Source organism: Giraffa tippelskirchi, chromosome 5 (genome assembly GCF_054371585.1).
Source record: "Giraffa tippelskirchi isolate mGirTip1 chromosome 5, T2T-mGirTip1v1.2.pri, whole genome shotgun sequence".
In the NCBI taxonomy this organism is placed as follows: Eukaryota; Metazoa; Chordata; class Mammalia; order Artiodactyla; family Giraffidae; genus Giraffa; species Giraffa tippelskirchi.
In genome coordinates this window covers 28677949-28703747 of record NC_137279.1, presented here as the reverse complement: position 1 = coordinate 28703747, position 25799 = coordinate 28677949, and the positions used below count along the sequence as shown (strand labels likewise).

The following is a 25799-nucleotide window of genomic DNA, read 5'->3' as shown; positions in this document are numbered from 1 at the left end:
GCTAGAATCAAAAAGGCAGATAGTAACAAGTCTTGGTGTGGACTTGGAGTGGTCAGAGTCCTTGTGCACTTCCGGTGGGAATGTAATACAGCTCAACTGCTGTGGAAAGCAGTTTGATGGCTAACTAAATATAGAGTTATCGTATGACCCTGCAATCCCACTCCCAGGTAAATATGCAAGAGAACTGGGAACAGGTGTTCAAACAAAAATGTGTACACGAATGTTCACAGCAGCGCTATTCACCACAGCCAGAAGCAGGAAACAGCCCAAATGGCCACCAGCGGATGACTGGATACACAGAGGGCGATGTGTCCACCCAGTGGGTCATGCAGCCGTCAAAAGAAATGAAGCACCGATACCTGCTCCAACGTGGATGAGCCTTGAGAACACAGCACTCGGTAAGAGAAGCCAGACACAGAAGGACACACGTTGTGTGAATGCTGTATGAGTCCACTTGTGTGAAGTATTAATACATAGAACAGGCAAATCCACGGAGACACCAGACTTGTGGTTGTGGGGGCTGGGGGGAGGGCACGGGGAGGGACTGCTTAATGAGGGTAGGGCTTCCTCCTGAGGTGAAGACCATGTTCTCGAAGTGGATGCAGAGGGTGGTGCACAATGAGGAACCTGCTAAATGAACTGAACTGTGTACATCAGAAGGGTTTAGTGCATACTAAAACTGGAATGGTACAGAGAAGATTAGCATGGCCCCTGGGCAAGGATAACATGCAAATTTGAGACACATTCTGTATTTTTTAAAAAAGGGGGTTTAATGTTAAATTTCGCATTATGTGTGTTCTACCAGGATTCAAAACCAAAGTAGCTCATGAGGCAGAACCTCTCTGGGGGAACTTTGAGTCCCCAGGAGCTCCTGAGGCATCTCCCTTCTGACAGGAATGTGGGCTGCCCTGCAAGAGGGACTTCCTGGGAGAGACCCCTCCCCAAGCTGGGGAGCCAGGGCGGAAACCCTGGCTTCTGGCCATGGGCTGGGTCTCTGCTCCCTCTCATGGAGGGGCAGCATGATGGGGGTCTTCTGTTGGAAAGGACAGTCCCTCCAGGGCAGGACCTGAGACAAGGCTGTGGGCCAGTCAGGACAGTGACCAGGGTGTAGGCCCAGAGGAAAAGGCCCTTCCTGCCAGGCATCAGGTGCAAAGCTCTACCACTGTGTCAATCCTGGGGTGGGCTGGCAGATGTGGTGTGGCACTTGGTGACGAGATATGGCAGGTAACATGGTGTGGCCAGCGTTGTGTGGCATGATGTGGCATGGAGCCCTGTCCATGGTCATGGGGTCGGGGGGGCAGGGCAGCTCTGGGCCCGTGCGGCCTTGAGGATTTCCTGTCCCTTCCCGTCTGCTCAGTGGCTGCCCGCCTGCTGGAAGAGGCCCTGTGTGACTTCTCTGGATCACATGACTTCAGGATGGAGTGAGAGGGCCCTGTGGAGTATGGGGTCACAGGCACCCTCAGGCTTAAACCGGTGCCGCAGGTGCAAGCTGTTTACCTGGCAGGTGCCGGCGGAGCTGAGTCCCAGGACACCGCCTGCGGGGAGAGGAATCCCAGAACAGCTGGGCGCCCTCCCCCAGGCAGGGCCTGGCAGAGGGAGGCGAGGGGAGCTGGAGACAGGGCGAACCCAGTGGCCCTGATAGCAGCCCCCCACCTCCCCGGACAGGTTTACCCTGCCACCACTCCATCAGCCGTGCTCCTGTCCACAGCGGGAACTGGGAGCCAGGCAGTCTTCGGGCCGCTCCCCTCTAGGGACAGTCAAACTTGGGCTTCAGCCAGGGTTGGCCCACCTGGGTATGTGCTGCCAGGCTAGCTAGGGGCCTGTCCCAGCTTCTTGGCCCCAGGGATCCCTCTCTGAGCCTGGCCAGGCCTCTAGACGGCACCTGAGGACAGGAGGCTCGCCAGGCTGGGGAGAAGGGTGGGGGCCCGGAAGGGGTCTGGAGACTCAGAGCCCTGACGCATCTCTGGGGCAGAGGCCACCTCTGAGCCACCATGCCTCCTCACTGCCCTCGGGCCACTCCATCCACTAGGCTCCCGTGGACTACCCTCCCACACTGGACACTGAGGCCTCTCTCTCCCCTCACCTTTCTGGCTCCTGCCTGGGCTCCCCTCTCTCATCTGTGTGGGTGTTAGGGCCTGTGTGTGCCCCACTCCAACCCTGGGGCTCTTTCAGGGTCTTAGGGTTTCTGCTTCACCTCCCTCCCCCTCCTGGTTTCAGAATTCCCATCCTGGCCCAGGGTATGCTAAGGCATTTCTGGCAACTGCGGTCCAGGGCTGGGCGGGTGATTGCCCAGCCTTCTGCAGGCAGCTGGGGAAGCTCCAGTGCAGAAGAATTGAGGCCTCCCTGTCAAGGGCGCCACCCAGACCAGAGAGAGAGGAAACGGGACTGGGGGCTGGGCCGGCAGGAGCACACCCTCGATGCCTGCCAGGGAGGCCCTGGAGATAGCTTCGGGAGTGTGGGAGGGGGGAGCAGGGGAGGTGAGAGCCTGCCCAGCCTCTCCCTCCAGGCTCTGCCTCCAGCATCCGGTTTCAGGATGGAGCAAGCCAGAGGTTGGGGCTGCCTGGCCTCCACCAGGAGGAGCCGGAACCTGGGCCTTGTGGGCCTTGAACCCGCCCGCCCACAGTGGCTTGATTGATGAGTGTCTCAGCTGTTGCCCAAACCCTGCTTTTTTTCCCCATGTTTTCCCCTGTCCACCAGCCCTCCACTGCTGGTGACAGCATTCGCTTTTCCTTGGTGTGCATGTTGTCCTAAGAGGGCCAGGGGCCCTCCATCCCCTGCTTCCAGGGGCATGTGAAATCCGAGTGAGGCCTTTCAGGGCCTCCCTGGGGTCTGCGCAGTGGCACTGCAGAGTCTCTGGAGTGCTTGGCTGCTTAGCTGGGTGGTGGGGAGGCAGCCCCAGCAGACACTTCCCCCTACCCCAGGCAGGAGGCCCCTGCTCTGGAGGTGGAACCCAGCAGGAGCTTCCCTGAGCCTAGCTGAGCCTCAAGCTCAGGGTCGGAGCCTCTTTCCAGATAAGCTATTTGAGCTTCTGCCTCTTTCTACCCTGAGTCCTGGCTGATCCAACTCTCGCGTGTGTCATGTGCATACCTGTGGGTGCACACGTTTCTGGGGGGATGTGTGGGGATTATACCCCCACTCGTGGTTGCATCTTGCTTCCTGAGTTTTCAACCAAAGATGTCTCCCTCCACAAATGACACTGAAGAGCCCCTTGTGAGGTTTGCTGTGGCCCCAGAGCCATCTGTGGGGCCAGGCTTTCCAAACCCACAAACACAGTCCCAGGTTGACTGGACACAGCTGCTACAGGGACACCCGAGGAGGAGGGTGGGCTCTCCTGTTCCGGGTCCCCAGGGAAGGCAGCGTGGGCATCTGCTGGAGCCGATGGTCTGCACTGCCCCTGGGTCTCAGCCCCCCAGGATAGCCCCCTCTGGGAGTGGCAAGGAGGCCACTGGTGACTTCCCTAGGGTGTCTGCTCCAGAACTCGGAAAGGGGCATGCTCCTGGGATGCAGTTGCCCAGCCAAAAGCAAGCCGCCCACACCTGTAGTGGCCCCCCTACCCCCAGGTGGCACTTCCCAATTCCCCACTGCCCTCCATGTTTTGGCGCCCCCAGGGGATGTCTGGTTTTTGACCAAAGGGGGGTGATGAGGAGGGTCCCAGGCTCAGAGGTCAGGTCACAAGAGGCAAGAAGGGGCAAGTTCTGCCCTGGGAGAGGAAGGGGCTGCTTCCACTGCCCAGGAGAAGGGTCCAGGGGTGCTCCAAGATCTGCTGACAGTCAAAGGGCAATGACCAGCCCTTCCCCAAGGCTGATGAGGTGCAGTTAGCCCACATGTCAGCCTTCTGGGTTCATTGCCCTTGACCCGGTCCATCATATGCCCACCTTGGGCCTCAACCCTTCCCTGGGGCCTTGGCACTCATGCAGCTCGCTCCCTCTCTGTCTGCTATAGGGTCTGCTTGACTGTCCCCTTCCCACCAGCCACCCCACATAAAACTGCCCCCTGCTCTCCCCACACCCTTCTTCAGACCCGTCCCACATTGTGCCATCCTGACACCCAGTGGGCGCTCCCCTCGGTGAGTTCAGCTAGAGAAGGGGCCAGAGCCGCCTTCCCACCTGACCCTGTTCTGCCAGCAGCCCCCACCTCTGCACACCAGCAGGATCTAATTAGGCTTCTTCTGGATTACCTACATTCCACCCACCTCCCCCACCAGCCTGTCCTCATCTTCTGTCTTCCAGAGCTGGGAGGCAGGGTCAGGCCCCAGCTTGCTTACTGGAGGACAAGACAGACCCAGTGGGAGCTGCCCCCTGCAGCCCTGGACCTGCAAAGCCAGGCTTGGAGCTGGGCCCCCCTGGGGGCAGTCTGGTCGTGTGCATGGATTGTTTGAATAATTTAGATTTTAAAAGACCTACTTTCCTGTCAGACCATTTTCTGCTGGAGAGCAGATGGGGCCAGGGCATCTGAATTATGCATTCGTGCTCCCCAGGTTTTAGTGGAGCTGGGCTCTGAGCCAGGCACTGGGGCCCAGCTGGCCTGGCCCTCACGGGACACGGCTGAGCGGGTGTGGCAGTGGACTCAGGACCACAGGCTAGGCTCTAAGCCACTTATCAAGAGAGAGGGAGGGAGTGTCACCGGGAAGTCAGGAGAAACCTGGCCTCCTGGCCGGGCATGAGCTCTCCAAGAGGGGCCCCGGTTTATGCCCCACTGGGAAGGGCTGGGTGGTGGGCAGGGGCCCCAAAATGCAAGAGGCCAGTGCAGCAGGAATGGAGGGTAGGTGGGGAGGGCAGGGTCCCCAGAGCATCCTGTAGACCCTTGGGGTCTCAGGGACCCTGAGAGCTGATCAAGGCCCAGGGCATGTGTCTTCAGGGCCAGAGGGCCCTGCTGCCTGGGGCCTCTGAGGCCTGTGTGCTTCAGATGGGGATGAGACCAGGCAGGGAATTTGGGAATGAGGGCCCCGTGGCCCTATCCCCTCCCTGCTGCCTTCCCCTCAACTTTGCCCCTCACACCTGGTCCATAAACACATAAACAGGGCTCTAGGCCCCGGCCACAGGGCAAGTTCCAGGGAAGGCCTTGCCACACCCTGCAGACCTACAGATTAGCCAGGGGCAACAGGGCTGCAACCTAAAACTTCAGACAGCTGGGGCAGTCACTGGCCTGGTGTCCTGATGCATGGCCTTGCCCTGTGGCCTTGATGTCCCTGAGGAAGGGCCTGATCAGGCTGATGGTGGCCTGTGTGACAGGGGAGCCTTGGGTCCGCCCTCAGATGGGCATGCAGGGACCCAGGATGACAGGATGGGGGTTTTCCCGAAATCTCCACAGCAGCACAGAGTGGGCTCCATAGAGACCACTCACCCTGCTGCCCAGTTCCTTCTGCTCTGCCTCCCCCCTCATCTTTCTTGTTCTCCCCCTCCTCTGGCCACCACCTCTTTCTCCTCCCACTCTCCCTTCCCTGCTCCTCCTCTCTACTTTTCAGCCCCTGGACTTAGGTGGGTATAGAGGTTGGGACAGCATGAGACCCGCCGGACTCTCCGGGATGTCCCTCTTTGATCCCAAGTCTGGGGCGTTGGGACTCACCTGCCAAGGCATGTGGGATCTCAGTTCGCTAACCAGGGATCAGACTAGGCTCTTAGCAGTAAAAGCTCAGAGTCCCAATCACTGGGCTACCTGATAATTCTATTTACTTTTTATTTTTAATATTTATCTAGTTATTGCAGCACACCAGATCTTCAGTTGAGGCATGTTAACTCCCAGTTCCAGCATGTGGGATCTAGTTCCCTGACCAGGGATTGAACCTGTGCCCCTGCATTGGGGGTATGGAGTCCTAGCCACTGAACCACCAGGAAATACTTTTTTTTTCTCTCCTCCTTTTGAGCAGTGGGCAGTGCTACTGTCTTGTCTCCTCAGCCCTTGTCCTGGACACAGTGATCACTTCAATCTGATTCTCCCCGCTCCCCTACTCCCCACCCCATCCTCACTCTGAGTCTTGTCCCCCTCGCCTGGAACGCAGTATGTTGCCCACATCCCTTTCCCCACTCTTCAACACTTCTGGAGGTCCCTCTCTGTGACCCCCACCCTTGTACATGGGCAAGGGAGTGGGCAAGGGAGTCCAGCCCTGTTTTCAGCAGACAAGCAGGGCAAGAAGCAAGCAGCCTGGGCATGAACCACATGAGGTCACGGGAGCCAGAGTAGCACTGGGGGGCCGGGGCGGGCTGGGGGAGGCTGCTCTGCAGAGGGGACTTCAGGTTATGGGGGAGCTCCTCACAGGCAGGTAGAGCCACAAGGACCAAAGGCCAGAGCATGGAATGTGGAGACTGAGTGTTTAAGGAGCAGAGAGGAGCCAGATGCTGGGCAGTGAGGAGGATGGAACAGAAGGGCAATAGGAGCTGCCAGTAGTTTGAAGCAGAGGAGCAATCCTGCTGATGTTCAGTCCTGGCTCAGTTGAGCAGGGTGGACATCTCTGCTGCGGTTAGCATCCAGATGAGGGGGCAGTGAGCATGGAAGATTTGTTACCCGGTGGGGGGTGGTCTGTGTGTGTACATATACACGTAAGCTTGTACATGCACATATTCCTTAGTCTGCTGTTGGGGACCAGAAGCAATGGCACTCCAGGAGCAGCAAGCACAGCCTGTGCCTGAATGTAGGCTTCTAAATACCTGCTCCACCAGAAGGAAACAGGGCCCCTTGGAGAACAGGTTAGGTCAAGGCTGGGGCAGGGAGGACCTGAGACAAGCCTGGAGCTTCTTGTGCCAGAAATTGAGGAAGGGCTCCCAGGAAAGTGGAGACATGTCTGTGTGCTGGTAGGATGAATCAGTGTGTGTGTGCTGGGGGGAGACGGACAAGGGGCACAGCCCCAGAGTGGGTGGGAAGGCATGGGCTCCAAGCTGGGGTCCAGAGCCACCCTAGACAGACAATCAGGCTTACACACAAAAGGAAACAATCTGCTGCAGCTGTGAAAGAGGCTGGGGAGGGAGGGTCGACAGGGCCCCTTGAGGTTCATGGGGCCAGCTGCATTGCCTGCGTGTTCTTCTGCTGTGCAGGCCAGGGGGAGGAGAGGGCAGCACAGGGAGGGCTGTGGGCAGGGAACTGATGTAGTTGCAAGGAGGTGATTAGGGTGGGGACCCCAGGCTCTTGCAGTGAAGGACGAGGGTGTCAGGAGTTGTTGGAACTGGGGAGGCGGAAGTCAGATGTAAAGGTAGAAGCTGGTGGGCTAAGGACCCCATTCATAAACATCCAGGAGGGGTCTGAGGACACCAGAGACTGCTGGCTGCTCACAGCTGACCTCCTTCCCCCTGATCTCCACCTCCTTTCCCCTCCCCCACCAGGGGGTCTTTGATTCTCAGCTCCCTGGCTAACTCTGCTGCAGCATTTGCAGGGGCAGACCATCTGTCCCTACTGACAGTCGTTCTCGTTCTCGTGGTCACACCTACATGCTCAGATGGCCATTCCAGACAGGAGAAACTTGACTACCAAAGCCACGCTGCCCGCACCTGCCCAGCTCACTGGAGCCCCACGGGCACCTCTGAGGACAGCCCTGACCCTGGGCTGCAGGGGGTCCACTCCGCGGGCAGGCGGAAGCCAGGCATCCCTGAGGCCGACACAGCGTGGGTGTGGGTCAGCATGGGCTGGGGGTATGCTCGTGTGTGCCGGGTGCACAATGCAGATATGGAGCGCCCGGGGCTTTACGTGCGCGTGTACGGGGAGCGGAGTTCAGATGCTGAGAGCCGGGTGCAGTGGCAGGCTCCCGCTCTGCGTCCTTTATCTAAGTCCACCTGGCTGGGAACCCAGTGAGTCGGCAGCGGACAGACCACCCTACGCAGTGCCCCGCGCTCCGGCCCCTGGGGAGCGGAGCCTGGCAGGGGGAGAGGCGGGTCTGATTTGGAGGCTACCAGGGAGGGTCCGCGAGGGTACGGCGCTGCCCCTTTAAGCGGCTCGCGCACGCGCGCGGGGGGGCTGGAGCAGGGACGAAACGCGCGCGTGCGGGCGCGCCGGGGACTCGGCCGAGCGGGGCGTGCGCGCGCGGCGTGCGCGGTGACGCGACCGTGGGGTTTCCCGAGGCTGCGGGCAGGGGCCGCCGCGCCCATCCCGATGGCTGGAGGCGTCTGAGGGGCGGACGGAGGCGGCGGCGGCGGGAGCGGGAGAGGGAGCGGGCGCGGGATTGGAGCAGCCGCCGCGGGACCGACCGGACCGAGCTTCGCCGGCGCACCTGCCCGCAGCGCCCGCGGAGCGGCCGGAGCGCGACCACCTCCCGGAGCGGCGGCCGAGGCGGCTGAGGCGGCGGGGAGCGGGCGCGGCAGGCGGGACGCGGCGTCGAGGTGAGCGCGACGGCCCCAGCCCCAAGAGCGACCCCCATCCCAGACCCCTAGCCCTGGCCGTCTCCCCCACCACCCGCCCTCCCCATCGCCCCCTCGTCGCCCGCCCGTCAAGGCCGCCCCGCCCCCACCCTCCCCGCCCCCACCCGGCTGCCTGGCTGAGTCTTCCTGCCCCGCCCGGGTGGGGTCCTCGGGGCGGGGGCGGCGGGGACCCCGCGGGCTTCGGCGGGGCATGGGCGAGGTCCTGGGCTCGGGGCCGGGAGTTGGGGCGCCGGGGTCTGGAGTCCAGGTCCGGGCCTCTGGTCTGGGGTCCTGGGTGCAGGCCTGCGGTCCGGGTCCTGGGGTTCGCCGTGGGGGCGGGGCCGGAGACTTCGTGGTTTGGGGGTCTGAGGCCGGCGCCCCTCGGCCGGCGCCTGGGAGGTGGCCCGGAGGAGAGGCGCCGAATGGTCCGAGAACAAAGGCGGCGGCGGTCCTGTCCCGCGCTGGGCGGTGGGCGCCATCCTGGGCCACGGGAGGACGGGCTGCGAGAAAAGCGGCCTTTCGGCGGCTGAAGGAAAGGCCGGCATCGCCGCGGCGGAGAAATGAGGAAGCGGCGCCCAGGGCGCGTGGGGCGGACAAAGCGCCCAGCGAGCGCGAGCCCCGGCCCCATGGTCGCCTCCCGGCCCGAGCGGGGCTGCCCGAAGCCCCGGTGCCGGCGCGCAGCCTGCGGGCGGCGGCCGGGCCCCCGCGCCCCGAGCCGAATGAATGGCCCTCGGCGGCCCGGCAAGATGGCGCGTCCGCCGCGCGGCCTTTGTCAGCCGCCGCCCGCGCCGCGGGGCTCCGGGGGCGCCGCCCGGGGTCCCCCTCGGCCTCGGAGAGGCGGGGAGCGCTGAAAATTCCACCCAGGGGTCGCTGAGCCATCGGACTTTGAAAACCCTGTCTTTTTCCTTGCGAGTTGCTTTTGACTCCAATGGTGTCCACACGTTTCTAGTGTCCTTTAAATTACCGAGTTAGCATACTTGAGGAGCAGGAGCTTTCTATGCTTAGTGTCTTTTTCATGGACCCTTTTTAGTTAGGATTGGGAGACTCACGGCCTGAAGGAAAACAGCAGTGTGTTTATTTGGGGAAACTGAGGTGTTTATTTGGGCAAAGGAAGTTGGTGGACATTTACAGTTAAAGAGTACATTACTGAGTTTATGCATACACGATGTATATATTTTCATATGTAGTTTTGGTTTAGGTTAGAGGCCTCTTTTTTTTTTTTTGTATTTCCATGTTGCAACGTGTTTAACACAGTGATCTCAAGTAATATTTAATGATTAAGCAGTTGCCTACGAGATTATTAGGAAAAATATATAGCTATTTTTCATGATAAGCAAATAAATGGAAGTATTAGCTTTGTGAGAAGTTCCTTCAACCCCAGACCCTAGATAAAGTCTGAAGACCATTGTTATCTGTAAGATTTCTACCTGAGTTCTCGTTTTCTAATTTGAGGCTGTAGTCTTCTTTGGTTTGGAGGAGGTTCTTATTTCAAAGGAATGTTTCAGTTTGAGTCCTATTAAGATAGATAGGGCCTGTTCTGGATTTCTTCCGTAAGGTACAATTGCAAAAAGAAAGTGAACAGGCAGTTCCTTTTTTGCTTCCTTACTAATATGGGTGTGTGGCTGGGGACAGGGCTGCTTGCCACCAACATGGAAACAGGTCTGAGAACCTCCAGACGGCAGAACCGGGTGGGAGCTTTTGGCCGGATTGAACTTTCTGACAGTTAGAGCTGTCAGAAATGGAGTGGAACTGAAAGGGTCAGAGGCTGCCCTGGCAGGATCCTGTCGGGGAAGATTTCTGGCTGCTGTGAGGCTGGACTGCAGGGCCTCTCTCCTCCCCGGGACTCACTCCCTCTGTCACACCAAGCCTCTGGTTTCACAGGCATTGTGATTGCTACAAGTTTTTCTTTAGAAGGTGTGAGTTGAGGAAAGCAGAGTTTTATGGTTGTGCCTGAGGCTCATTCCCAATTCTCCTGCTTAGGGTCGGTGTTAGGCCTGCCTCTCTTCTGCAGAAATGGAGCAAGAGTATGCTAGTACAGAATATTGTTCAACTCTGCAGTTTTCCTTCAGAATTGACACTTAAATGAAAACACCCATCAGGTAGGAACCATTCCACTTGTATGTTACCTGAGTTTATGACAGCTATATTTATATCATCTAGCAAGTACTAAGAGGAATGTCCTTTTTAGTGATACCTTAATAAGGATTTCTCTTTGTTTGATGTCCTGAGTTACTTCTGTTTTAGGAGGAGTTCAAGTAAATTTCCTCAGATTTCATTTTAATCTCAGAAGAGATTTGAAAGATTGTCAAAAGGCTGTCAAGTCTTTTTCATGCTTAGTGACTTTGATTTCAAAGCTTGGATCACCTAGGTCTTATATTGATCACATGAGAAGTGCACTGATTCTATGAGGAGTTCATTTATTTCTCAAAGTTTTGTTCTATCACTTTTTATTTTGCTAAAATTTTCTATCTTTTATCCTTTAGCTTGATTGGAAAAGTTGTATTTCTAAAAATACCGTTGAGGGGGGTCTTTATGTAGACTTGCCTACCATCAGTTGTCTTTTTAGCGAGCACCTTAAAGAATAACGTTGACATGCAGTATTGGCATTTATTGTAGTGTCTTCATTGGATTGCTTTTTTCTGTGCTCAAAAGATTTGGCTCATGTTGGTTTCCAAATGGGATTAAGTTCTTACTGTCTACAGACTTTGGCTTTTAGCATTAGTGGATTGGTAATAGATATTCTCAATTTTATTATCTCGGCTTGACCATATGGCATGCCATATTATTTTAAAAGCCTTATTTAGCATGACTCTAATAAAGCGTTGAACAGAAAAGTTTTAGAATTTTCTAGGCTTCCCTGGTGGCTCAGTCAGTAGAGTCTGCCTGCAGTGTGGGAGACCTGGGTTCAATTCCTGGGTCAGGAAGATCCCCTGGAGAAGGAGATGGCAACCCACTCCAGTATTCTTGCCTGGAGAATTCCATGGACAGAGGCGCCTGGTGGACTACAGTTCATGGGGTCACAAAGAGTCAGACTCTGAATTTTTTAACGTTGGTGTAAATTCTGATCTCAGGTTTGCATTTGTAGATAAGAGTGGTTTGAGAATTTATGAAACAGGCAGTTCAGTTGAGTGAGTGGTATAGTGAACATAGAACGAGAGGGTAAAAACAAATTGAAATTGAAACTGAGATCAGAGAAGTAATTTACAAAACTGATTGTGTAACATTAATGGAAGGAAGATACGGTCCAGATAGGTCCAAATATATGTGGAGAGAGTGGCTGTGTATTGAGTAATGCAACAGCGCATTGACTCTTCCGGGAAAAGAACGGAGTCCCACTTCTTTTTAGAGCTGTGGGTTTTGTTCCAGACTTAAACTCTCATTTAAGAAATACAGGCAATTCTGTAGACACTTGAATTGGTCAGTGGATTAGAGGAATGCTAATAGCATTTAAAACCTTTTAGCCCCCTTGTTCTTCTGGCAGTGCCTGCCGTTAGGTGCCGCAGTTATCGATGGAAATTACTGCTCACTTCCAATGATAGAAAAGCTTCCTGTTTTATAGAGCAATGTTGTTTTCTTTTCTTTCCTTTAGAAACTTGAGGATTCCTTTTATTTGACTAAGTAAAAATTCTGGGGAAAAAACCATTTCTAAAAACTCACTGATTAAAAAGACCAAGTCAAGATTATCTGAAATAATAATTCGAAGAGATTATCCAGTTGAATTCATAATGCCATTGATGAAAGTTAACAATTTAATAATCAGTTGCCCCGGGATCCCCCTTTGTTTTTTGGCCACCTTGTGGCTTGCAGGATCTTAGTTCCCTGATCAGGGATTGAACCCGGGCCCAGGAGTCCCAACCACTGAACTGCCAGGGAGTTCCTGCTCCAGGCTTAATACTGTATTTTAGCAAGGGGGCAAAGCTATTCTTTAACCCGTCTGGACTAGAATACCAAGGGATTTGGTCGAATATATTCTTGTTTACTTGTGGGTTGTTGTGTCTTTATGCTTGTCTGTGTGTCTTCTGACTCAGTCCTGTGGCAACTGTAAAATATATTCCCGATGCAGATTACAGATTCTCTTGACTACCTGTCCAAGTGTTGTAATTGGTAAAGCTTTAAAAAATTCTGGAGCCTTCCCTGGTGGTCCACTGGCTAAAACTCCATGTTCCCAATGCGGGGCCATCTCTGGTCAGGGAGCTAGATTCCATTTGCCACAACTAACAGTTCACATACTGCAAGTAAAGATCCTGCCTGCCGCAACTAACACCTGGCACAGCCAAATAAATAATATTTTAAAAAATTCTGAACACTTCTAACTAGAAAAGAGAGTATTAAACTTTCTACAATAGGTTTCCAAAAAAATTGTCATAGGAACTTGAAGATAATTCCTGAATTTCAGGGACAGAAAGAAATGCACTTGTTTCTCAAAGGATTGAGACTGTCTGAGTTAGAACTCAGTTCTGTAACTTGATGGTTTGGATTGGGTTTTGACTTCCATATATCTGTTTTCTCGTGTGTAAAGCAGGCACACAAGTCCCTCCTTCCTAGGGTGGTTGTGAGGAGTGTATGCAGCACTTGGAACCCTGCTTTACTGGCAGTTCTCTGTGCTGGGAGCACCATTTCTGTTGCTGTTAACCTTGCTTTGTAACAGTTTTTTTTTTTTTGACCACACGGCCCAACAGGTGGAATATTAATTTCCTGACCCCGGCCTCCTGGGGTCTTAACCTTGGGACAGCCAGGGAATTCCCGTATTGACCATATTTCTTACTATTTGTATTATGCCCATGCAGCTTGTTTATTACATAACCTCTTTGTACCCCTTAATCCCCTTCACTTATTTTGCCCCCTGGCCCTTTCTGGCCACCACTAGTTCTCTGCATCATATGAATAGCTTTGTGTCTAGTTTTTTTTGGTTCAAAAGGCTTTCTTTTATCTTTAAAGGATAATTTTGATCCTATAATTTATTTTGAAGTTGGTGAAAGATTGTTTATTTTTTAAAGATCTCACTCCCCCCTCCCCCCCCCGTTTATGATACGAAATTATTTGAGAGTTCACAAAACAGTTTTTGGCATCCCTTAATTTGTCAACTAGTGGCAATGAAATATTTTTCATATGTTCTCAAAAGTACCATAACTTGAAATTTGTATCTTATTCAGCACCTTCGCTGCTCCTTATTGAGTGTAAATTGTTGTAAAATAGGTGTGGCCCAGGGCCTTATGTTACAAAGTGAAAAACAGGGAGTTGGATCACAGAGGCACCTAACCTACTTTAGAGTTCAGAGATGGCTTCCTAGGGAAAATGTTTCTTTTGGGGAGAGTCTTACATTTCTTAATTTATTACATATATGCAGGCCTGTGTTATGTATTTGCTCAGTTTTATCAAATAGTCTTACCAAGGCATTCTACTGGTAATCTTCCCCAAATGGATTCGGGAACACTAGATACTTGTGCGCTTCATGAATGGGCAGACTTGAAGCTCACTGTGTCTCTTGCACTAGAGTCAGCGTGAGCAGCTGGTGCTGTCCAGGCTCCACATCTCTGGTTTCAGTGCTAGGGCTTCTGAACACCTATGTGCAAGGGACTGCAAGGTGGGAGTGGGGAGCACCCCATGTGACCTGCAGGAGGCTTCCCCAAGGGGTTGTTTCTTCTTGTCCTCTTCTTTCTTGTTTGAGTTCGTAGTCAGCTAGGGCGGCCTTGATGGCCTCTCTGGCCAGTGTGGAGTAGTGCAGTTTCACAGGCAGAAGGCAGGGTTCCTTGGCAGTATCTGTGTTCTTCATGGTCGAGGCTTCCTCCACCATCTTCCCCTTCACCCATTCAGGGACTGACCAGCTGCTGGCAGTGGCAGAACCACAGCCAAATATTTTAAACCTGGTGTTCACCATCTTTCTCTTTTCATCCACTTTAATGTGTATTTTCATTTCATCACTACATGCTGGAGCCCCTACCCATCCGGTTCCAACATTTTTAGATGTCTTGCCAGGGGACCCCAGGTTTCAGGGATTTTCATAAGAATCAACTGCAGTCTCGTGTGAGTGCCAAGCCATAGCTGACAGCTCCCAGGGGGCAGGCAGGTAGGCGAGGGGCTGGAGCAGCAGGTTTGCCACCATCTTGAAGGTTTGCTGGAAAATGTTGAGGCTGGAAGGATTCTCCAGTTGGAGCCTGCCTGTTGTGTGAAGGGGAAGGAAAGAGTGTTCCAGGCTGAGGAAATGGACTGTGTTTTTCATGCAGCCAGTTGGCCTCCTTCACTCACTGCCTCCAGCACCTAGAACCATGTAGTGCAAGATGTTGTTTAGTCACTAAGTCGTATCTGGCTCTTTGGACCCCAAGAGCCTGCCAGGCTCTTCTGTCCATGGGATTTTCGAGGCAACAATACTGGAGTGGGTTGCTATTTCCTTCTCTAGGGGATCTTTCCAACACAGGGATTAAACCCGCATCTCTTGCATCTCCTGCTTTGGCAGACACATTCTTTACCACTTCGTCACCTGGGAAACCCTGTATTTCAAGGTAGGAAGTGAAGTGAAAGTTGCTCAGTCGTGTCCGACTCTTTGCAACCCCATGGACTATACAGGCCATGGAATTCTCCAGGCCAGAATACTGGAGTGGGTAGTCTTTCCCTTCTCCAAGGGATCTTCCCAATCCAGGGATCGAACCCTGGTCTCCTGTATTGCAGGCAAATTGTTTACCAGCTGAGCCACAAGGGAAGCCCGTATTGCAGGATAGGTGCTCAATAATTACAGAATGAAAAAACATGATTTATCCAGGGACATAAGTTCCACAGGGCTGGAGAGTGGTGAGAAATAGACACCAAGAGGTCAGACCCTTGGTAAAGAATTTGCACCTTTACTTTAAGGGCTCTAGGAAGCTTTCAAAGAGTTTTAAGACGATTTACCTGATCAGGAATGAGTCACTTGGTACTTGAACTTGGAGCATGCTCAGAGGAAGGAGGAAGACAGGTCAGATTCCAGATGGGATGCTATAGCAGATGGGATGCTATAAAGAGGAAGGGGGTCTGGGTCAGGGTTGAAAAGCTGGTAGCTGGTGACTGAGACGCCTTGATGACTTGGTGGAAGGTCAGAAGGAAATGAGTACACGTTTCTGTCCTGGATATCTGGGTGGCCGTCTTGCATTTACTGAAATGAGCAGTGGTTTGCTGAGAAGACACAGTGAACTTTGTACCTTGGTTTTGAGGACCCCAGGAGACATTCCCATATTCTGCATCAGAATATACCAGCTCTTATTCTTTCTACTCCTTGCAAAGCTCTTCTGGAGGTTTGTTGGTACCCTCCACTCCTTCATTAAGGTCTTTGTACCCGTATCCCCTCCTTAGAGGCCGTTGTCCACTCCCGTTAATCTCTGTCTTCCCTTGCTCTGTCCCCCTAATCTTTATGTTGATTTGCCCACTAGTTCTAAGTTCCATGAAGACAGGCACTTTGGTTCAACTGCAGTATTTCCAGTCTCTGAAACTCTGAAGTGTTTGTCGAATTGTTGACTTTTGTTACTTGTGAATGTAGAGCCCTAGAGGAGTGGTCTGAATGAATTATTAGTATTTAGATGGTGGTTGAAGTCTTGGGTGTCACCATTACTTAGAGTGAGGGGTCTGAGGAGTACCATCTGTGGACTCTGGGACTCATTAGGTCCAAGATGGTGTCATGGTCTGGGCTTCCCTAGTGGCTCAGACAGTAAAGAATCTGCCTGCAGTGTGGGAGAACCAGGTTCAATCCGTGAGTCGGGAAGATCCCCTGGAGAAGGAAATGGCAACCCACTCCAGTATTCTTGCCTGGAGAATCCCATGGACAGAAGAGTCTGGAGGGCTACAGTCCATGGGGTCACGAAGAGTTGGACAGGACTGAGCAACTAACACTTTGACTGTTAGGATCACATTAAGATGTCATTTGACTTTCACTGTATTGACATTCCCACTGATGGTACAAAAGCAGTGGTGGTTGACACTGCTGGTTCTGTAGCACAAATCAGGGCTGTGGTACCAAGCCATTTACAGTGGTTTTTGTTGTTGTTCAATTGCTCAGTCGGGTCTAACTCTTTGCGACCCTATGGACTGCAGCATGCCAGGCTTCCCTGTCCATCACTATCTTCTTGAGTTTTCTCAAAGTCATATCCATTGAGTCAGTGATGCCATCCAACCATCTGATCCTCTTTCTCTTCTCCTCCTGCCTTCAGTCTTTCCCAGCATCAGGGTCTTTCCCAGTGAGTCGGCTCTTTGGATCTGGTGGCCAAAGTATTGAAGCTTCAGCTTTAGCATCAGTCCTTCCAGTGAATATTCAGGACTGATTTCCTTTAGGATTGACTGGTTTGATCTCCTTGCTGTCCAAGGGACTCGCAAGAGTCTTCTCTAGCACCACAGTTCGAAGGCATCAGTTCTTCAGTGCTCAGCCTTTTTTATTGTCCAGCTCTCACATACGTACATGACTACTGGAAAAATCATAGCTTTGGCTATATGGACCTTTGTAGGCAAAGTGATGTCTCTGCTTTTGAATATGCTGTCTAGATTTGTCATTACTTTTCTTCCAAGGAGCAAGCGGCCCTTAATTTCATGGCTGCAGTCACTGTCCGCAGTGATCTTGAAGCCCAAGAAAATAGTCTGTCAGTTTCCATTTTTTCTCCATCTGTTTGCCGTGAAGTGATGGGACTGGATGCTATGATCTTTGTTTTTTGAATGTTGAGCTTTAAGCCAGCTTTTTCACTCTCCTCTTTCACTTTCATCAGAAGGCTTTTTAGTTCCTCTTCGATTTGTGCTATAAGGGTGGTGTCATCTGCATATCTGAGGTTATTGATATTTCTCCCAGCTTTCTTGAGATTCCAGCTTGTGCTCCATCTAGCCTGGCATTTCACATGATGTACCATGCATATAGGTTAAATAAGCGGGGTGACAATTTACAGTCTTGATGGACTAGTTTCCCAATTTTGAATCAGTTCTTTGTTCCATGTCTGGTTCTAACTGTTGCTTCTTGACCTGAATACGGGTTTCATAACAGGTAGGTAAGGTGGTCTGATATTCTCATCTCTTGAAGAATGTTCCAAAGTTTATTGTGATCTATGGTCAAAGGCTTTAATGTAGTCAATGAAGCATAAGTAGATGTTTTTCTGGAATTCTCTAACTTTTTCTATGACCCAGCAGATGTTGGCAATTTGATCTCTGGTTCCTCTGCCTTTTCTAAATCTAGCTTGTATATCTGGAAGTTCTTGGTGGTTATTGTAGTCATAGTATTCTTCATCGCTGTGAACTTGTGGTTAAAAAAAATCAATTTAATGTCTTTGATGAAGCAATAAAAATCAATTTTATTAAACTGCAACCTGAGTACTCATCTTTTTACTGGTCTGTGTGACAGAATGGGAAGTCAGCATAAAGCACTGATCCTAATGTAGCATCTTAACATATGAGAGTCTGGACAGCAGCTATACCATTACTTGAGTTGAAAGACTAGCGGACAGAAAATGATGACTGTTTATACAGGGGAACTTGGCAGATATTTTCTTAAAAACGTATTAAGTGAACCAGATACTTCAAGGAAAATAACTGACATTATTGTTGGCAGTGATAAAATTTGAGCTTTCAGATGGAAATTTGAATTTTGGAAAACTTGATACTGCTACCATGAGCTTGACAGCTTCCTGGTACTTTTCTTTCAAGATAGGTGGAGATGTTAAGGAAATGTTTCTTTTTTTAATGTTATATAATTAAATGCGTCAACGTTGGGAAGATCCGCTTCACTCAGGGAGGTGGTGTTTTCCAGTGGCCCCTGTTTGATGCTCAGAACTTAGGGATGGGTAAAAAGATCCATTCAAAGCATCAGAGTGGAGTGAGGTCCCTGGTGTTTGATGTAACAGTGTGAACAGTTAACTGTCGCGGTTCCAGATTCCACATCAGAACTTTAAGAAACTTACCACCTGTCAAGTTTTGATGTAATATCAAAGAAGACTGTCGACATTTATTTGAAAAGACTATTAAATCACTCCCTTTTTCTACCATGAATTTGTGTGAGAATATTCCTCACCTCCTTCAACTGGACAAAGTGCGGCACCAGATTGACCTGCTTCCCCCGGCCCTCAGGCAGACACCTAACAGCTGTGCTGATATGTACAATATCGCTACTCTTCTCTCCAAGTTATTTTTCTGGTTGTATTTTGTAAAAATATTGTTTATGGTAACAGGCAGTATGCTTATTGGACGTTTTCAGAAAGTCTCTGCTTTAGTTTATAGTATAGTAAATACCCGTTGATATAACCTATATAAACAAGAGCCCCTGGGGTCCTCAGTAATGAAGAACGTACAGGGAGCCTGAGCCTCGGCCTCCGAGCACCATGATGGGACAGGAGTGCAGTGCTTACCCTGCAGGGCCACTTGAGGGCCTTGGCCAGGCACCTGCAGGGACCAGTGAGGCCCTTCTCTGGAGACAGGCACCCTGTCTTGATGTGTCCTTACAGGTGTAGGGTTGTGCCTTTTCTCGGGGAGAAGAACCACCTGGAGATTCTCTGAAGGTTGAAGACCACGGGTGCAGCTTGGTTGTAGCAGGATGGGCAGAGGAAAAGCTGCTCAGAGGAGTGGAAAGAGTTGGAAGAACATCATAGCGGTGTCAGCTCCTGTGAGAACACGTTTCTGCTGGTTTAGCCCCTCAGTCTGTGGTAATGTTACTGCAGCCCCTCCGAGAGGGGGGAAGGAAGTATCAGAGAAGCAGCTTTGGCTGGGAGTGAGAAATCGTTGAGGGTTCAGTGGTCAGGACTTCCCAGGGCCGATGAGTGGCAATGGGGTAGGGGGTGAAGGAAGGGGATTAATTTTACTTATTTTTTCTTTTTTGACCGTGCTGTGTGGCATGTGGGATCTTTGTTCTCTGACCATGGGTTGAACCCTTACCTTCTGCAGTGGAAGTGCAATCTTAACCACTGGACCACGAGGGAAGTATTTGTTTGATGGCAATGGTGAGCAGGAAAAGGAAAAGGTGCTGAAAAAGAAGTTAGGGCAGGCTTCAGAGATGGCTGGGATTTCATTTTAAAAGGTGGTAGAGGAACTTCTCTGGTGGTCCAGTGGCTAAGATTGCGTGGTCCCATAGCAGGGGCCCTGGGTTCAATCCCTGGTCAGGAAATTAGATCCTGCATGCCACAACCAAGACCCTGTGCAGCCAAATAAATAAATTTTTTTTTTTAAAAAAGAAACGGATGGTGGAAACGTTTGAGGTTGAGTGCAGGAGGAGGTTAGGGGATGAGCCAGGCAGATATCTCGACAAAGGGAGAAGCATTGAGACAGGACTGAGCTAGGAACTGAAATGAAGGCTTGGGAAATGGATGTTACTCTCCATTTGGCATAGATGTTCCTATATATAAAATGTGTTGTAAGAGGTGGTTGAAGATAACCCTGTTGAAATAAAGTACTTCAAACCATGGCCCTTCCGTCCTCCACCTGCAAGTTCCCTCAGCAGTAGATGAACTTGCATTCTGCAGATGACCAGTGGTGTTAGCTCATGCTTGTTAGGCACCTACTGTTAGCTAGATGCCATGCTAAGAGCTTGATGGTATTACATTCTGATCCACTCATCAGTTCTGAGCCTGGTCCTGTGAGTAGACCCATTTCACAGATGGCTAAACCTGTCGGGGAGATTAGGTAGTTGGCCAGAGTCACAACTAGGAATCTGCTGAACCCATATCTGAATGTCAGTTATTTGCCTCCAAAGCTCTTACCTGTTACACCGTGGACCATCTAGCGTGCATGCCTCTCCAGTCTCCCATCTCTTAGGACTTCTGTGTCTGCCTCTGCCTCCTTCATAGATTATTAAAGGGAAGGTTCTTCCACTTGAGGACGTGCTCACCTACACTTTTATCTTTAGTTTCTTTTTCAGAGGCTCTTTCTGTTCTACCTTCAAATGTGACTAATAAGTCTTATATAACTCAATCTCCCAGTTAATCTTGGTGTCTTTTTCAGCCACTATTCTTTTTTTTTTTCCTTATTTAAAATTAAACTCCCTGGACAGGCGGTTTGTCTCCACTGCCACAGTTCTTCCATCCCTCCTGTCCTCCTCCTTTGAGGGCCTGTTCCTGTTCCCCCTAAGCCACCACTGTTGTTATTTTTATAAAAATGTCCTTTCAGCAAGTCCATTTTATTGTCTCCAGTTTTTATCTTTAAATTTTGTGTTTTAATAATAGAAGTGTTTAATTGTTTATTGTACAAAATTAGGATTGTAAAAATGAGGGGGAAATCAATCATTGACCTATCTGGAAATAACCTTGTAATGTTGTTGTATTTCCCTTGAGTCTTGTATTGCTCGCGCGCATGTGTTCAGAGATACCTCCCCAGATTGGAGGTCACACTGTATACTTAGATTTTTAAATTCTGCTCTGTCTATTTTGTTAACATATTACATGTATTTCTGAAAGTCATCTTTGAAAACATGACTGTTAACTGCACAACTGTCAGTGGCATTGCTTCCTCCTTGGCTTCCCTGTGCTTAAGAACTGGACATGCTGGCTCTGCAGTCGGAGCTTTGAGGCCGTGAGCAGGTTATTTAACTCCTCTCCCAGTTTCCCCACCTCCTGGATAGTGGTGAGGATGAACTGAGACGGTGCAAATGGAATGCTTACCCCGGGCCTAGTGCGGTGCAAGCACTGGCATGTCCGCTTCCTTTACCACCTCTGCCTCGTTCGCCTTCTTCCTTTCCTCACGCACTTCTCCAAGCTGACCCCTGCTCTTTATTTCTGTCTTTGTGGATGCTGTCTCACTTAAGGTTTTCAGGGGGTCTTCTGTTTGGCTCTGAAGCGTTAGTTTCCTGGGGCTGCAGTAACATTACCACAGACTGAGGGGCTAAACCAGCAGAAATGTGTTCCCTCAGAGTTTCAAAGGCTGGAAGTCTAAAATCCGGGTGTTGGCAGGACAGCTCCCTTGGGTGCCTCTTTCTGGCTTTGGGTGGTTGTTAGCAATCCAGTTTCTGCCTCTTTCACATGGCCTTCTCTCTCAATCTGTCTCTGCTCTTGTAAGAACACCAGTCATTAGATGAGGGACTAATCCAATGTGACCTCGTTGTGAGTTAAAACTAATTATACCTGCAAAGACTTTTTTTTCCAAATAAGTCACTTTCGTAGGTTTCAGGTGGACAAGAGTATTTGAGGGCCTCTCTTCAACCCACTTCAGCCTGGAGCTTCCTCCCAGGCCTGTTCCCCTCGCCTTCCTGGCTCCCAGTGGCCCACATCTTTCCCTTCCTTTCATGGCCGAGCTTATAAAGAGAATTTTAGTTTCAGGTTGAAGAAACCAATAGAGAGAACTTAAGTAGAAAAGGTAAATGTCTTATCAGGATTCTGAGTGTCTCGTGGAACCAAAGTTCAGGAACAGAGCTGGGCTTTTCAGTCCAGGGTGGTCTCAGAGGATGGAGACCCTGGAGAGTCCTTGCCCAGCTCTCATCCATTCTCCGTGTGTGCCACACCACCTGCCCAGTGAGGAAGTGCCCTGAAATGGGCATGTTCTGTTTTCAGCATGTTCTGCCCATCACACTCTTCTCTTGGTTCCTGGTTCTCCTCCTGCTGTCTTGTTTGTCCTTCTTGGTTGCCTTCCGAGGTTCCTCTCTGGCAGGCCCTGCATAGCCTCAGTGGTCTGGTCTTTCTCCATCCTGAGGCCAGGTTTCCCTCTGTTCTTGGGGGTGTTCTCAGGTGATCATGGCCATTCCCATCTGTTCTTGTCTGTTTTAAATGCTATTTACTGATAGTTTCGATGATTCTTTAATTTGTATCTCTACCCCAGCCTTTCAGACCTCCAGGCTGGTCTGCCTGCCTGTCCACCTGACATCTCCTTCCTTTTGCTGTTTTCATTACTGAGTCCTTGATCCTTTAGTTCTCAGCCTGAGTGGCACCTCCTCAGAGAGGCTCTTTCTGGCCACCAGTGTTGCTTTTGGTCATGTTGATTGAGCACAGTTACTGCCTCACGGTGCTCCCCTCAAATTGTGGTTGCCGAGTTGTGAGGCCCTGTCTCTTACCCTCCCCTAGCACAGGCTGGAAGTAGAGGGTGCACCCATTTGGGGCTGTTTGTGTGGGCAGGGTTAGTTCTTGGACTTGACTGAGTCAGACCTCCTGAAAGTGTCTGTCAGTCCATCTGTAAGCCTGAGACTCCGGTGGGTTAGAGGAGCACCATGAGCACCTGTGCCACACAGCCAGTTTGAGGAGACCTGAATTGCAGACAGTTTTCCTGAGAGTGGACAAGGGGCTGGTGGGAAGGCTTGAGGTGGCTTAACCGCTGAGGGGTGGGCTTGGGGGTGGCTGCTGTAGATCCGAGAGGTAACAGAAAGGGCATGGAGCCTTCCTGGGAACCAATGGACTCGAGGCTGGACACTAATTGGCCTGGCATTTAAAACGTGATTTTGAATCAGTAACAGACTGTCATATCCTCTGTGCGATTTCTTAAGATACGGGAATTGACCGCATACATCTCCCATAATTTAAGACACGACATATTCAGGAAGAGGCTAAGCTGCTGGTAGTGCACTGCTCTTCAGCTTTACAGCAGCATCTCTTCTGGTCTGAACATGTACTCACGGATTGAGGTGATGCTGGTTGGACAAGGAGAGAGCCTGAAGTTGCTGGGGTGCTGCTGAGATTCAGGGGGTGAACGATTCCAACCATTTGGTAACATGGAGTTATTTAGTATATAGAAGGGAAAAACCTCTGCTCATGAGAGTGGTAGATTTCCCTATCACAGGCAAAATGTTTTTGACTTTGCTTTTAATTTCTGTAGTTTAAATGAGCTTTGTACAGTAGAATTTTTTTCAGAGGTGGAGATATTTTGTAGTTTGTATTATATAATATGGTAGCGACATGTAGCTGTTAAAATGTCACCTGTGTGACTTTTTAGCTTTAATATGGGCTTCCCTGATAGCCCAGTTGTTAAAGAATCCATCTGCAATGCAGGAGACCCTGGTTTGATTCCTGGGTCGGGAAGATCTGCTGGAGCAGGGATAGGCTACCCAGGCCAGTATTCTTGGACTTCCGTTGTGGCTTAGCTGATAAAGAATCTGCCTGCAGTGCAGGAGACCTGGGTTTGATCCCTGGGTTGGGAAGATCCCCTGGAGAAGGGAAAGGCTACCCACCCCAGTATTCTGGCCTGGAGAATTCCACGGATTGTGCAGTCCATGGGGTCGCAAAGAGTTGGACACGACTGAGTGTCTTTCACTTTCACTTTCATGGTTAAATGAGGGGCTTCCTGGATGGCTCAGCAGTTAAAAAAAAAAAAAAATCCACCTGCAGTGCAGGAGACTCACGTTCGATCCCTGGATTGGGAAGATACTCTGGAGGAGGACATGGCAACCCACTCCAGTATTCTTGCCTGGAGAATCCCATGGACAGAGGATCCTGGTGGGCTACAGTCCATGGGGTCGCAAAGAGTCAGACATGACTGAAGCGATTTTACAGGCAGGCACGCATACATGGTTAAATTAAAACAAAAACACACATGGCAAAAATAGCCATAGTGGATAGCATGGTCCTGTAGAGATTTGGGAGAGCTGAGGAAAATTCTTCATATAAGAGGGTGAGAATTGGAAAAATTAAAATCTGTTTAGGACCTAATATTTAGCAGCCTTTGTTGTATATCTGAGTTGCTTCTGTGTGTTCAGTTGTGTCCACCTCTTTGCAACCCATGGACTGTAGCTCATCATGCTCCTCTGTCCATGGAATTTTCCAGGCAAGAATAGTGGAGTGGATTGCCATTTCCTTCTCCAGGGATCTCCCTGACTCAGGGATCAAATCCGTGTTGCCTGCTTTGGCAGGCAGATTCTTTACCATTACGCCATCTGGGAAGCCTTGTGTTTGTCTAGACCTTTCTGAAATACAAAACCCCTTCCTAAAGTCGTGTCCTTTGTCTTTTAACACCACCAGTGGCTGTCATGTGGTCAGAGAATTTATATCTAAGGAATATTAAAGGAAGGCTAGTTGGCTAGTTCATTGAGCCCACGAGGAAAGCGCAGACAGCTTTACCACCAAGTGCTCGATTCCTCAGGACACTTGCCTCCCTCATAGACGACCAGAAACAACAAATTTTTATCTTATGATTGTATAATCATAATAGCTTGTACTTAACTTCCATTTTAGAATTTATAAAATCTGTACATACCAGTGCCACATTTAATTCTCACAACAGCCCTGAGATGTCAGTCTTATCTCCCCATTTTACAAATGAGGAAATTGGACCCAGAGTATTTTATACAGCTACCCTCTGGGGGGCAACAATGAGTCTGATTTCCTTTGTAAAACACACAATTTAAAATGCTTCCAATTGCCTGGCTCAAGATGGAGTACATCTTTTCCTCAGGCTAACGCCTTGTTTTTCAGATGTCCAACTGCCTTTTCCTTGTCTACTGTGCCACATCTATTTCCTCCATTCATGGTCTGTGCTGGGAATGACTCATTGTCCCCTAGTATCCATTCTCTCCTTTCTTGTTACAAAGTGTTAGTTGCTCAGTCCTGTCTGACTTTGTGACCCCATGGACTGTAGCCTGCCAGGCTCCTCTGTCCATGGAATTTTCCAGGCAAGAATATAGAGTGGGTTGCCAGTCCCTTCTACAATATCTGAGATTAGAAACCTATATTGTATTGTGTAAATCTTGGAGTGTTGATCAAACATGATTGATAAGTGTATATTTTAAATTTTAAAGAAGAGTTTGTATATATAATTGGAGTTTTGCTGGTCAGATTTACTTTTTAAAAAAACTATTTTGTATTGTTATTCAGTCGCTCAGTCGCGTCTGATTCTTTGCAACCCCATGGACTGTAGCACACCAGGCTCCTCTGTCCTCCACTGTCTCCCGGAGTTTGCTCAAGTTCTTGTCCATTGAGTTGGTGATGTTATCTAACTATCTCATTCTCTGTGGTCCCCTTCTTTTGTATTGTAGTATAGCCAATTAGCCATATTGTGATAGTTTCAGGTGAACAGTGAAGGGACTTGGCCATCCGTACACATATATCCATTCTCCTCCAAACTCCCCTCCTATCCAGGCCAGCACATAGCATTGAGCAGTTCCATGTGCTATACGACAGGTTCTGGTTGGTTATCCATGTTAAGTATAGCAGTGTGTAGAGAACTCCCTAACTATCCCTTCCCTGCAGCAACTGTAAGTACTTTCTCTCAGTCTGTGAGTCTCTTTGATTCCCTGTATGAGGGATATCATACGATATTTCTCCTTTCCTGTAATCAGATTTACTTTTAAATATTTTACTTTTTTTTTTTTTAAATACACAGAGTTCCTAAACTTGCTGGGCTTAAAGCATGTTCATTTTGACTAGCAGCAGTCAACCCTGTTTTCTGGGTCTGTGGAGCCCATTCACCAGCTAGGGTGTTGAGTGTCTGGGGAGCCAAGGGCAGGCCCTGTGCTGGAAGGGCCCTTAAGCCAAGTTTTGTTTTTTGTGGCTGTCTTGTTTTTCTGTCATGGGAACAAAAGAATGACGTCCTTGGGGGTAATTTTCACAGGAATAGGTAGAGGCTACTGCCAGTGTCCAT

General features: G+C 50.3%; 1 protein-coding gene and 1 non-coding gene across 3 annotated transcripts in view; both read left to right on the top strand.

Moving 5' to 3' along the window:
• The first annotated feature begins 652 nt into the window (after positions 1-652).
• Positions 653-756, top strand: LOC145508055 (U6 spliceosomal RNA). The gene has a single exon (XR_014055323.1). It is a non-coding gene; the product is annotated as a U6 spliceosomal RNA (small nuclear RNA).
• Positions 757-8050: 7294 nt separating this feature from the next.
• The window catches only part of GNB1 (G protein subunit beta 1), a 76484-nt gene continuing 58735 nt past the window's right edge, over positions 8051-25799 (top strand). For both annotated transcript variants that reach the window (XM_081488362.1, XM_081488363.1), the window contains exon 1: positions 8051-8303. The gene's annotated coding sequence lies outside the window, so the exon portion shown is untranslated. The remainder of the gene's footprint in view (positions 8304-25799) is intronic.